We start from the raw sequence: 14,283 nt of genomic DNA on the forward strand, positions 1-14,283 counted from the left end.
GTACCATTTGTGCCAATTCACCTCTTCACGTGGAGCTGTATTAAGTGGTGTTTTTGTTAAAAATAATGTGTGAGGAGTAATTCAGATCCACCTGAAATATAACAAACCTCTTGGTAAGAACCAGCTGCCTGGTCATCATGTTTCACCAGCACACACCTAATACTGAATATTACCAGGAAAGTCTAGTCAAGGCTTCTTGCTGTGCCCCAAAATAATGAGGGATAACTGCAGGCCTTGAAAAATGGCTTCTAAAAGCCTCTCCAGCAAAGGCTTCCCAGTCACACTCCTGTCTCTGTTTCCGGGGCGCAGGAAATCTGTGCCGTTCCTGGTGAGCTCTGCGCTGAGTGGAGCACACACATCAACTCGATTTTAACAGGTCACGGAATAAGCCGGACTTTTAAAAATATCCACCTACCCAAAAGGACACATGAATACGTATTGCGGAGCCTTCAGCAAAGACTGTCGAAACAAAACAAACAAAACAATCGTGGTAATCTTTTAGGTAAGACTTATAATGTAGAACAACTTGTCAGTGCGGGTTAAAGTTTTAAGGCCTAGCAATTTTGACAGCGTCCCTCTGAGCACAGGGAGAGCGCAGGGACGAGCAGGACAGCAAAAGGTCACTTGGTCACATATCTGCTGCCTCTTTTAAGTTTATCTCAAGACCCACTAGGCACGTCCCAATTAATTATTTAAATCTGCAGGGAAAAATATTTCTGTAGATGAAAAGGGATAATCTTGCATTCTGGGGAAGCCACAGGGTGGCTGGCGTGCTCAGAAGTCGTGGTAAGAGGAAGCTGAAGCGTTCCGTCCGACCCACAGGCTCCAGGGGACTCCTTCACATCCCAGAACGCCCATTTGTCCCAGGTACCAGCAAAGGGGACACTTACGGATTGTCCCATATCCCATTGTTTTCAGCTGAACAGCTCTGGATTACAAAAGGTCACCCAACCCAAACTGACAGTGATAGATGTGGTTATTCAAAACAACTTTTCCCAACACAGCCATTGATTATGTTGCCAGCAATCTGCATAAGTTACAAACCTGTGGGCACCCCAGGAAGGTCGGTCCCAGATATCATTCAGATGGTCACAAACAAAAGCCATCAGGCAAGTGGTGCCAGGGAAACAGACACTGGAAGAGCACGAGCGACTTAGGTCCCCTAATTCCTCACTACATGCTGGAATATTAGCCTGGGGCTTTCCAAGTGCTTGCCTATGCCTTTGAGCAGCTTTTCTAAGATTTTTCCCTAATCAACCAAATGGAAAAGACATTTGGATACAAAGCAGATGTGTAAATCCACTAGGGCAGATTTTGGTCTGTCATTGTCTAAGAGAAAAGAATAATATAGCACTAATACCAAAAAGCCTTTTTCATTTCATTTTCTCAATACAATCTCTCTCCAGCACACATAAAGAGAAAATAAAACTAGAAGATTCTCTTTACCACAACAAAAAATCTTTAAACGACATAAAATAAATACACTTAGATAGTTCAAACAGTCTTGCTCTCAAAAAGATACTGTCTTAGTTTTCTCCTGTCCTCTACAGCTCAGCTCTTTGCCCCAGAAAAACACAGATAGTGCTGCACATCACTTCTTTCCATGGCCTGGCCCTCCCCTAGTTCAGCTCCTATGCTGCCATTGCAGGGAGAGGCCAATTAATTACTGTGTTTGTTCTGCAACAAATTATGTGACCCATGACCTTATTCTTTTAAAACTGCAATTTTTGCCTTTGTTTCTGTGACTCAGCCCTGATGTGTTGTCTTTATATAACTGCAAACAATAAGACATAATGATGACGATAATATATTACTTCAGTTTTAATAGAAAAATGGGCCACTTTCTCTTTTGAGACACACAAACGCAGTGGCTGGTTTTAGCTGTTGCAGTGCAGGGGGCACATGTTCAAGCACAGCCCATCCAGCCCTACTTTGGTTGGTAAATTGAGTGTCTGATATGAAGCAATACAGTTGTATTTCCGAATGATACTTGATAGCAGCAGCCAGAGACCGGCACACTTTTAAATGTTTAATCACAGCCCTGACTAAGTACTTTTAATTTCCAATGGGAGGACTTACCATGGATCTGCTTGAAAAAATCTCAGTAGAGAAATTCTGCTTCTGTTTCTGTCATTTCAACTCTTGTGTGGTTATTATTAACCCTTGCTCCTCACAAAGGCATGTTCCTGAAGACAGATTAGGAGAAAACATATTTGTGAATGTATGAACAGATTTTCTTCTGATGATACATAACTCTGGCAGGCAGTCAGGAAACGATGATAATCCTTTTCTTGATCTTCCCTTGCTAATGAAGAGAAGCTGCCTCTGGGGTTAAGGAGAAAAGGTGAACTCTCCCTGAACACAATTTACACCTGCTGAGCACATGATTTCGGGCATCTAGAATTCTTGTCTTGGCAGGTGTCCCAGGGCCCGAGCACACACACAGAGACTTGGGAGGTAATATTGTCATCTAGACTTTAAATAAAGAACAGACTCAAGAGGGATGAATTCTGTGGTACCTTAAGGCATCTCATTTTTTTGCTTAACCTTGTAAAAATCCTTCACTATTCAAACGTACAAAGACCAATCTGTACCAACCAGTAACTAAGATAGAATCACGGCTGAAAATTAACTGAGATAGAAAGACAGCTGTGGTTGGAAAGAAGCCTGATGGAGGGAGGAGAGAACAGCCCGCTCCTCGTTTGTCGGTACCTGCACCGTGAACACGTGGAGAACCTCTCCTGCAAAGGGAGCTTGCTGAGTAAATGTGACCCTTGTAAAAGCTGTCACCCATTCTTGGGTTTCCCCTTCATGAGAAGAGCAGTACGGGCGCTTGCTTGCTACTCCCTTTAAGAGTTTGCTGGTTTGGAATAGTTTATGAAACACAGAGGTGCTGGAGTGCAGGATATGTTTGCTTGGAAATCGGGTGTAGACATTTCACACTCATACACTGCTGCGTTTTGAATCAATCAAAATTATCAAAAATTGACACTGACAACGCAGCCATATCTACAGAGACAACAACCGTGAGGCACGGAAGAACAGGGTATTTTCCCAGTTATAACAAATGTGTGATGATGCTTTGGACACTTGTTAGGAGACTGATGAGACAGCAACATTCAGTGCACGTGTTAGTGCACATATATGGGGTGGGTATTCACCTCCGGAACTTGTCTGTGTTGGATCATGCTGAAATTATTCACGACAAATTGCATTTACAGCCTTTTGTCATAGCCCAATTATCATTCTTCCTTTCTCACTCAAAAAAAAAACAACCCAAACCAAATCAAAAAACCAAAATCATACCCCCCCCAAAAAAATAAATCCACTTCTGGGGGTTTTTCCTTTCCTTTTCAGTTCTATCTGTTCAGCTGAGGTATTCCCACGGACTCTAAACCTCAGTACCCCTGGGAGATACAAATTCCAGCTGCCCCTCGAGATCTGGCTCCTTCCAGGAGCACTACCATGCGTCTGGGACATAAACTGCTTCCAGCATCCGCGCCCTGAATATCACTTACTTTGCAAAACTTTTGAAATCCAACCCTGGCAGTTGTTTACTGACTTTAAATGCCACCTCGAGAGCTGATAGCCATCCATTGCTATTGCGGCTTCCAATTTAGCTCGTCTGGTTATATCTGACCCAAGAGGGAGGGATTATGTTGCTACGGGCTGCTCAGATGGGACCCGCAGTGACATTTAGCAGCTAGAGGTGCCTGCAGGACACGGTGGGAGGGAGATGTGCCCCATCCTTCACGGAAGCCGCAGGTTGTGTTTCTGTGCCTGACAGCAAACACGTCTCATGCCGCCTGAAAAGCATGCTGGCTAAGCAGCGAGCCTGGAGGAACAGCAATAAAAGCAGCTTCTGGGAGCTGGCCAGGAAGCTTGGCTAGACACAGCCCATCCTCATGTGCCTGGAAAGCAGGGACGGGGACAGGGCACGGGGCGCAGGGCACTGCGTGTGTGACACCTGCCGACACAGCACGGGGGCAAAGACAGACTCAGAGGGGTTTATGGGTATAAATATTCACCATATCAGCTCGTGTTTCGGTCCAGCATGGAAAAGGAGACCCCAAACACTTGTGGAACCATGACTGCAGTGCACTGAAAATGTCTATTTGCAGGGAAAAGCACAGCCCAAGTTCAGCAACAAGTTTTGGAGGAAGATCCTGGCTTATTACTGATGTGTGTTTGTCTTACTGCAAAGCAGCAACAGCCAGGAATCTCCAGATGATTCCCCCCAAAACAGCCACATTTGTCAGCTGTGTCCCCAGGAGCCTGGAAACCAGGAGGAGGAACAGAGGACCATCAGAGACCACAGCGCTCGGCAGCAGCTCTTCCAAGTCTTGTCATTGGTGTCACAGAACAGAAAGTAGTAGGAAGAATGAGGGTATACAAAATATCTCAGGGTATCATGCAGTGCGCAGCTCACTTATAATCCGTATATGGCAAGTGCTTAGGGAAGTTCAAGATTGGAAATCTGCTGGTTTGCAGAGGTAAAGAATTGAAAAGCTTTCAGTTCAGGAATTGTTCAATAGACAACCCTGTGTACCATATGCTGCAGACTGAAGCGAGATCCACTCAGTCCCAGCACGGGTGCTGCGAGTTTCCTCTCCGTGACAGCGTCACCCTGTGTTGGGCTCCTTTAGCTGTGTCCCAGAGGGGCTGAATCATGGAATCACAGAGTATCTCAAGTTGGAAAGGACCCATAAGGATCATCGAGTCCAACTTCCTGCTCTTCATAGGTCTACATAAAATTAACAACATGACAAAGACCATCGGTCAGTGGGTGGTTGTGCACCCTGCCTGTAGCTGGAAAGCCTGGCCCCTACTCTGTGAGACCTGGATTAACTGCTGGATTGTGCCCCTGCCAAATCTGGTAGAAGTCAGGTGCTCGGTGGGGCTTCATGAGAAGTTTCAGTTGAACTGAGAGAGCTGGCAGATGTATCAAGTCATGGAGATGTTTCTCAACCAGCTTCACACCGTACTGGAGCCGACAACAGAAAAAGATACGAATTTCTATACATCCATTACGCATTGCATATTTTTTTCAAAGGTGGCTCCTCAGATTTAGCATTTTTCTGGTTCGGGATTTCCTCTGTGTCTCATCCAGGTTATGAATATTGGGGCTCTACTACAGATCAAGAGATATATCGGAAAGCTCTTCTATCCACCAGACCGCACTTTAACCCTCCAGGCAGGTATCTGTGGCAGATAAATGGCCATTAATATAATACAATCACACAGAACCCCAGAGTGTGAGGGGTTGGAAGGGCCCTGGAAAGCCCATCCAGTGCAATCCCCCATGGAGCAGGAACACCCAGATGAGGTTACACAGGAAGGTGTCCAGGCGGGTTGGAATGTCTGCACAGAAGGAGACTCCACAACCCCCTGGGCAGCCTGGGCCAGGCTCTGACACCCTCACCATGAAGAAGTTTCTTCTCATATTTCAGTGGAACCTTTTGTGTTCCCGTTTGAACGCACTACCCTTTGCCCTATCATGGGTTGTCACCGAGAAGAGCCTGGCTCCATCCTCCTGACACTCACATATTGACACTTTCCATATTGATCCCCAGCAATGAGTCCCCCCTCAGTGTCCTCTTGTCCAGCTCCAGAGCCCCAGCTCCCTCAGCCTTTCCTCACACGGGAGATGCTCCACTCCCTGCAGCATCTTGGTGGCTGCGCTGGACTCTCTGCAGCAGTTCCCTGTGTTACCCACGTATTTGTGACCCAGAAGGAGCCGGCCCGGGCCGAGCGGCCCGGAGGAGGGGCCCGGAAGGGCCGCGACGCCCCTGAACGCGGCGCGGGGCGCGGAGGCCGCTGCGCTGAGCGCCGGGCGGAGCGGAGCAGGCCCGGCGGGGCCTAGCGCGGCGTTCCGGCCTGAGAACCGCCCGCCCTTGGGCCCGGCCGCGGCCTGGGGCGGAGGGCAGGACGGGGAGGCGCCGCCGGCGGTAGAGGCGGAGCGCGGAGGCGGCTGGCAAGCTGCCGGAGGCGAAGCGAGGCGTGCCGTGCCGCGGGCGGAGGAGCCGGCCGCCCGCTCCGCTCCGCTCCGCCCGCCGCCTTCTCCTCCCGCCGGCCGGCTGCAGCGCGGAGGGACGGGACGCGGCTCGGCCGGGCTCCGCGGTGAGTGGCGGGGGGGACGGGGGGGCGGGAGGCGGCGGCCGCCGGGGCTTCGCACCTCGGCCCGGCGTGGGGCGGCCGGGACCCCGGGCTGCAGGCTCTGCCCCCGGCTGCGGGCTCTGCCCGGGCTGCGGGCTCTGCCCCGGGCTCTGCCCCCGGCTGCGGGCTCTGCCCCGGGCTGCGGGCTCTGCCCCGGGCTGCGGGCTCTGCCCCCGGCTGCGGGCTCTGCCCCCGGCTGCGGGCTCTGCCCCCGGCTGCGGGCTCTGCCCCGGGCTCTGCCCCGGGCTCTGCCCGGGCTGCGGGCTCTGCCCCGGGCTGCGGGCTCTGCCCCCGGCTGCGGGCTCTGCCCCGGGCTGCGGGCTCTGCCCCCGGCTGCGGGCTCTGCCCCGGGCTCTGCCCCGGGCTCTGCCCGGGCTGCGGGCTCTGCCCCGGGCTCTGCCCCCGGCTGCGGGCTCTGCCCCCGGCTGCGGGCTCTGCCCGGGCTGCGGGCTCTGCCCCGGGCTCTGCCCCCGGCTGCGGGCTCTGCCCCGGCTGCGGGCTCTGCCCCCGGCTGCGGGCTCTGCCCCGGGCTCTGCCCCCGGCTGCGGGCTCTGCCCCGGGCTCTGCCCCGGGCTGCGGGCTCTGCCCCGGGCTGGCGTGTGGGAGCCGCGGGTGGAGCTCCCAGGCTGCCCTCAGCAGAAACCTGTAGCACACGCATCGCTGCCGCTCCTCTCCTCCTCCAGATCTCGCTTTGGCGAAGTGCGGCGGGAGCTGACGCTGCCAGCCGCCTGCCCTCTGCTTTGCTAAAGCTCTCAGGTGGAGAGGCTGCCCGCCGGCCGCTGTGCGTGGTCGTTGTGCGGCAGCGCAGCCCCGGCTGTGGGGTCGGCGTCGCCGCTCGGGCTGAGCTCGGGTCAGTTTCCCGATGGGCCGGGGCACAGCGCCGGTGTCTGTTCACGAGCAGCTGTTTGCGCGCGTGGAGGGATGTTTATATGAAATGTACATATGTTTATATAACATGCAGGTATGTTTTTATAATGCGTACATATGTTTATGCAACATGCGTAGGTGTATTTTATAACAAACAGGGTTTTGCAGGACTCTTTCGCTAGATTTCTTTCTCCCATAGAGCTGACAGAATACAGTGTCTCCTGTTATTAAAAAATGTGAATACTGGGCAAGGAGTAGTGTGGCTGTAGTTACACTGAACTTTGGAAAATGGAAACTTACTTGTCGCTTGCACTGAACATACTCATGGGACCATTTCTGGGGGAGAGTGTAGCTGTGTAACAAGTCAGTCCTAAACTTTTTTTGTGCTTCTTATTTCTTCTATTCAATGACTTCAGGCAAATGTTTGTAAGCCCCTTAACAGCAAAAGATATAAACGCGTGTGTGCGGTGACCTGGAGTGTGAAGCAGCCACATTTGCTACCTGCGGGACTCACTCCTGCGTTGGCCGTGCACTGGCAGCAGAGGCACGTGGACAGCGAGCTGCTCCCGGTGCGCTGCCAGCAGCCCTCCCTGCCCGCTCCGCACTCCTTGCTCGCTCTGCCCCGCTCCTCGCGCCCTCCCGGTGTCTCTGCTGCCCTGAGCAGCCCGTGGGCCGTGCCCGCCGCAGCTGTGCAGAGCTCTCCGGAGGGGCCGGGGCGCTGAGCACTCGCAGGGCTGTGGCGCTGGGCTCAGAGCGTTGGCAGCTCCGTGCGGGGCAGCTCCGGGGCAAGGACAGCCTTCTTTTGGAGCGCTCAGGACACGTGAATGTGTTACCACTCTGGGCTCTTGCATTGGTGTTGTGGTGGTTCTGGGGCAGTGGCTTGACTTCCCTCTGTGTCCTAGATTCCTTCTCTGTGTTTGCAGCCTGCTCTGTCCTGAGCTCTCTTTGAACCGTGGCAGCTCTGCTGCAACGGGGTTTCCACCCGGAAAGTTTTCCTGTGTGAGAGCTTTGCTGGGGTGCCATTACACTGATGTTGGCCTGAAGACTCTGCAGTCCCTTTGTAAGATCATCTTCTGACCAGGGAGCAGAAGCAAGCTGGCAGATGCAGCTGTTAGGAGTTTGGTGTATTTTTAATTGAAGTTAATCAGACCTTTCCTTTTCCTTACTTATTCATAGGTACGGTTCCTCAGAAATGCTTAGTGATGAGCAGTGACTGATGATTAGCCAGTAAAGACTCCATCTGATATTTCAAGATCTTTAAGGGTTGATAGCTAAGGCTAAATCCACTACTGGCTCTTCTATAACAGCAATAAGCAGAATAATATTAATGTTAGCCATTTACCAGTTTTATTTAGTCTAACTTTGGATGAAAGTTTTGAATAGACATGCATACGCGTGAAAGATTAGACGCACACCTTGTATCTAATTTGTAGTGTTATTTGGTTGCGTATATACGGATATACACTTTATTTTGCTTAATTATGTGTGTGCGCAAATATGCATGTGCAGAAGCACAGTAATAATAACTTGGTGAGCCAGGCCCTTATTACATAGTGTAATATTTTCTCTAGAGCTCCATTTCTACCTGGTAATCTGTCACTAATAGAAGTTTGGAAAGCTGGATGGATGTGGTAGGTTCAAAGGCCGTTAATGCAAACCAGCTTTCCAAATGAAAGCTCACACAGGTTCCTTTCCACCACCTGCTTTGTTTTCGCACATGTCTCTGCAAGCTTTAGGAAATATTTAAAAGAAATGCGCTTTTTCCACAGTCAGTTTGCAATTGTTACTTTCTACTTTCCCATGGCAGTGAGCTGGGGTGTGTGGGCCGGGGAGCTCTGCCTGCAGAAGGGCACGTCGGTGCACCGGGACCGACCCCAGAGAAGCTGAGTACTGGGTAGAAAGGGAAATTAATGTGAAACAAAAAAATTAGAGGCTGGGGAAAATAAAATATCTGAAGCAGATGAGGCCAAAGTGTGAGGATGGCGGTTTAAAGAGGGAAGGAAGTCCCCGCGTGCTGCTGCTTCCTGGGGCTGTGGGCGCAGACCCGGAGCTGCGGGCGGTGAACGATGTGGAGCAGAGACCATGGGGCTGCGTCCCCGGCGCTGCCGCCTCACACAGTTCCTGCTGCTGTGGATCGAGCCCATTTCTTCCCAAAGGCGTCATTTGAGAGAGCAATTTTTATTGTTGTTACATTAAAACCTCCTCAGTTTTACTTTTAGAAACACTCCATATCCCTAAATAGCTTTCTTTGAGCTTTCTTGTAGCTCTGTCTCAAAGGGTTTGTTACACCCAATAATGCTGCTGGAGCCCAGGTTGTCATTTCTCTGCTGGCTGGGTACAAAGTCTTGGACTTGGCCTTTGTTTTGCATAGCAAAGTGTTTCTCAAATCAAATGCTGATTGTGCTTTCAAAATGATATTGAATGCATGCCCCTCCTTGGGAATGAGATTGCGTGTACAATCAGGTCTCGATCTTTATGCCAGGGTATAAAGCCAGGCTGCTTCCTTGACACGCCTAAGTAATAACCTGGTTTGTAGGTATTTTTAAGCAGGTGCCTGTTTGCCTGTGCAGGTCTATGTCCAGTCTTGTAATAAGCAAAACGTCTTCGTTTTTAATCCTCCTTCCTCTAGTGTTTGGCTAAGGGGCGGAAGAAAACCATGGATATAGTTCAATATTAGGATCAAGCTGAATTGGTGGACTGTCTAATCGAATACCTGCATTAGCTATGAGGAGAATGAAGAATATCAGGAAAAAAGACTGAACAGCTATAAATTAACCATATCTAAGCAAAACATCTCTCTCTAATTACAATAATTGGTTTACAGTATTTGCAAGTTTGTATTGTGTGTGTGGTGGGTTTTATGGCAGATATTAACCCCCACTAATATAGAAAGTGAGAACGACTGTTTGAACGACTTAAGCTAAAGACAATGTTGGCACAGGAACAAAAAAGTGTGGCAATCACCCTGCATTAGTCAATGATCAGGCTGGAGACTTGGTTTCCCACTCCTCGCGTGGCAGATTTTGAAGTAACCTTTCAATAGGACAGGAGAGAATTCAAATATATTTATGATAGAACTTGATAAATATATTGTGGTGTTTTTATGGTGGGAAAGCTCGAAGCACTCGTGACCTCAGTGTTCATTGTGTTCCTGTTGGTTCCCGGGGTTACAGCTGTCGCTGTCTGTAAGTATTGCCTCATCCTCAGAAGCATATTGCTTTCTCCAGCAAAATTCCTACTAGCTGAAATCCCAAGAAAGATTTAAAAATCAGACTTTTCCCCTCATTATCTGTAGGTTTGGCTTTTTTTTGAGGGTGATGGAACAGAAGAAAAAGTGGCTAGGTTAAAAATACAAACAGTGGAAAGAGAAACCAGATAGGTTTGTTAGTGTGTTCCGTGCGGGATACAGCGTGAAGCAGTTGGGATATCATCATGTAACGCTGGCTGGGAAGACCTTGGTCACCTGAGTACAGAAAGCTGAGTAGTTTGAAGCAGTGGGGACCAAAAGCAGGAATGAGGATAGTACACTTATTTTTTCCTTTTCTTTTCCTATATTTTTGTGCCTGACAAGCGCTGCAGCTACTTTTGGGCGCGATAGCCGAGCGAGTTGCCGGGCCTGGAGCGTGGGAAGGATTTTCCCCATATGGCCACTGCTGCTCTGGTTCCGCTGATGAGTGCAGGGCGCCCCGTGGGGTTCGGGGTTTGAAGTTCTGCGTACAGGAACATACACATTTGTGATGTGGTCTGTGGCTTAAAGGGACTTGTAACCCTCTGAGCTGTCTGGATATTGTGGATTATGTTTCTGTGCTTGGTTGGTGAGGTAGTTCTTGGCTAATTAATTAAAAAGTGCCGAAACTTGTGTTTAAGAACCCGAAGTAACCATGGGAGGTTTTAGGAGAGGGTTTTGTACCCACTGGAACTGTCTCTCAGTGTGTGGCTCCATTAGCTACGGCTCACAGTCCTTCCTGGTGGAAGTCACGAGGTGTGAGTCAGTGGCCAGGCTGAGCTGCTGAGGCAGGGAACCAGCTTGGTTGCCCCTCCAAGTGTCCTGCTTGGTTCTTGTTCACCATCACTGCTGGTCAGGTAACAGTTAGCACAGGGCGGCCCAGGAAGGTGAGACCCCCAGCTGGGGATGGGGTGCTCGGTGACTGCTAGGGGTGCTGCCGGGGGCACCCCCGTTTGGGTTGGTTTCAGCTTTAGTCACTTGCTTCTGAGGTGCTTCCTTTGGTTAGTGTGGTCTGACATCCTATGGAACTTAGTGTTAACCACTTCAGTCCTTTTTAAGAGCAAAGGAGAGATGTAGATGATCTAGTTAAGGGGGGGCGCTAACAGGATTATTTTCCGATTACGTCACCTTTTTCTTGTTCTTTGGCCACTTCTTGCACTGTCGCACCCCTGACCGGCCGGTGACGCTCTCGGAGTGGCACAGCTTTGACCGCTCCGGTTACCTGCAGGAAGAATCCTAATTGTGGCCTGTCCTGCTGCTGTTCCCTGCACCACACCGATCATCACCTTTCAAGTAGTCCTGCAAGAGGGATGGAGGGCCAAATCCAGAACAAGACAGTGACTTCAGCTCTTCAGAGGCGGCACAAGACGCGACTCTGCCTGGAGGGAGATCGGTCTGGGGCTCTCGTCACCCAAACCTCACCTGAGAAGCTTTTGGAAGGAATAAGACAGATTGAATTAGACAACGCTGCTGTGCCAGTGGCAAGTTATGCAAACCGTAGTGGTGATGATTATAAGTTTTCTATTTTTAAGCCTTCTATTGAGTGACTCACTTTATTAGATGTGTTTGTTTAAAACGGAATGTGAAGCACCCAGATTCCATGGTAATGGCCTCATAAAGCACTCAGATATACAACACAACAGATTGGATTTCTTCTCTTAATTTAACAGGTTTTGCGTCTCATACGCCATGTCTGATGGCAGCATACAGGGCATCACACGCTCCTATTGCGAAGCTCCACAGTTTGTATCCATCTGTCTCTTCACTTTTGCTAAAGTAGTCATCTTCCTTTGATCTCTCACTCACGATTCTGCGGCTGAATTTCCCACCCTTCCCCTTCCCTCATTCTTCCCATTCCTTCCCCCACCTTTGGCCATGGGCTGCTTAGATCCAGCCCGATGGTTTGATGGTTAGAAATCCCTGCGTGCAGCGCTGCGGGCGGTTCAGTGCTCCTTGGCAGCCTCCTGGGCCTGGACAGGTGCCCGTGTGCCCTGGGCTGTGCAGAGTTGCACAACTCCAAGTAAGACCCAGCCAACAGTCTTGCTGGGCTGGGCCTTACAGGTGATGAGGAGGGCAATTCACTCCTTGGATTTGCATCCGGCTGATCAGAGCTGGGGGTGGCAGATGTTTGTCACATCTACTGAAGGTGTGTGTTGAAACCCCCTCTTTATGAAACAGGACGTGAGTTGCATGTTGTGTGCTTTTTGGTTTTTAAATGTGGGGCTGGAAGTGGTGCGGGAGAATCCAGGCTTTGAGGAGTGTGTTAATGGTGAAGTGGAGCCGGTGCCCGTGGGGCGGGAGACCCAGGGTTTGTCACCGGTGGGCTCAGGGGGGTGTCCCCAGCCGGGCTCTGGGCTGAGCCCCCGGGGCAGTGGCCGCTGCTTTGTCACAGTCAGCGTGACCCCAACTTGTGGTTACAAAATGCGCTGTTGGAGGGAGCACTTCCTCCTGTGATCACAGTTCTTAATAACTTCTTTAACTTTTGGAAACTGAAAGCATGAACGTTGGTGTAGTTTCCATTTCATGTAATTCGTGCCTTTTTTTTTTTTTCCCCCCTTTGTGCTTCCTTTCAACTTTAAAGCCTCTTTCTTCTTATCAGAAGTCCTCTGATAGCTGGAGGTTTGCGGTGCCGTCCCTGCGGCTGTTCAGCAGCGCTCGGTGGTTGGCCGGGCAGTGACGCGGTGTTTGCGGAGCTGGGGAGCGATCATGCCGTGCACAGCGTCCCCTGCTCGTGCTGCTGCTCCTGCCCCCCGTGCTCACCGCCTGCGGGGACGTCAGCCCACCCTCCGGCCCGTGGGGTGGGTCCAAAGGCTGCTGTTTATCACCTCTATTGAAGCTACATGCAGATTTACAGTGTCAGGTGGCACTTTCAGCATTAAAGCACTGTACGCTGTTTGAGCCGTTTATAAAGGTGACTCAGAATATTTGTGTTATGGAAAGATGACTTATTTCTGACTGCATCACTTCTCATGCTGTTTGCTGTTATCGTTTTCATTAAAATAAAATTCAGTTTCTATCACAAGCTATTGATCTTGGCTTGGAAGAGAGTCAAGGTTTATCACCTGCTTGCACAAGATGAGAGGTTTTTAAGTACGGGCTCCTTCCCTGTATATAGCACTCTGTGTACAGCCTTGGTCACGACTGTGTGAGCTGCATTCTTTCCCTTTCATCTCTGAGCTTGGTGCTCACAACAATCTTTAGCACCCGTCTGGGACAGAACTTGAGGAGAAAACCCACAAGTGTACGTTTGGAGCTGCAGCTTCTCTTTGGCTGTGTGTGCTGGGCAGTCCTGAAGCCGTCCTGCCGGGGACACCTCGTTGTGTCCATTTCCCACGTGCGATGCGGTTCCTTTTGGAGAGATGCCGAAGTGTTTTGGGCAGGGAGGAGTTGCCGTATGCTCTGGTGGGGGTCGGGCAGAGCCTCGCAGGGCACCCAGCAGCCTGGCACCTATACATTACATCTTGTGACCCTGCCGGCTGGCTGGCTGGGGCTCTGCTGCCGTGCCTGTAATGGCCTGAGCTCAGCTCAGCCTCATCCAGATCCATCTGCTCATACCTCACCAACACGGGTTCCTAGGGTGAAATTGAGATGTTCCGAGTGTGAAAGTGCTGTCTCTAGATTTGAATGCCTGTCGAGCTTTGCACCGGAGTGGCTTATGTTAAGCCGTACTTTCCTTTCTGTCCCTGAATGAGCTTCTCTTACCGACGGCGAGCAAGATTTATGTGGCAATTTGCGCAGCTGGTCTCCTGGGAGCGTTCCTTTCTCCGGAGAATCGCATAAATGTGGCTCCGAGCACCGAGCAGAGCTAATGCTGCTCACACCCCCTGCCAGCGGCTGGGGATAGAACCCCCCGGTACAGAGGGCGTCGAGCCTGCCGCTTTCCGTGTGTTCTGTGTTATCTTGCATAGTGAAAGCGGCAGAATTGTTCTCTGGGGCATCTCTGATTTCCCTTAGTGCAGTTAGCACAGCTGTGTGCTCAGTGCGCCCGGTGTGCGCTGCGGCTGCTGGCGATGTCCCTGCTCGTGGCCAGGGGT

The 14,283-nt window shown here is 50.8% G+C and overlaps 1 protein-coding gene across 2 annotated transcripts in view; it reads left to right on the forward strand.

Annotated features, from left to right (window-relative positions):
• The first annotated feature begins 5,985 nt into the window (after positions 1-5,985).
• GPD2 (glycerol-3-phosphate dehydrogenase 2) overlaps positions 5,986-14,283 on the forward strand; it is a 53,573-nt gene continuing 45,275 nt past the window's right edge. For both annotated transcript variants that reach the window (XM_080347081.1, XM_080347082.1), the window contains exon 1: positions 5,986-6,120. The gene's annotated coding sequence lies outside the window, so the exon portion shown is untranslated. The remainder of the gene's footprint in view (positions 6,121-14,283) is intronic.

This window comes from Nesoenas mayeri (genome assembly GCF_963082525.1).
Source record: "Nesoenas mayeri genome assembly, chromosome: 6".
NCBI classification, from domain to species: Eukaryota; Metazoa; Chordata; class Aves; order Columbiformes; family Columbidae; genus Nesoenas; species Nesoenas mayeri.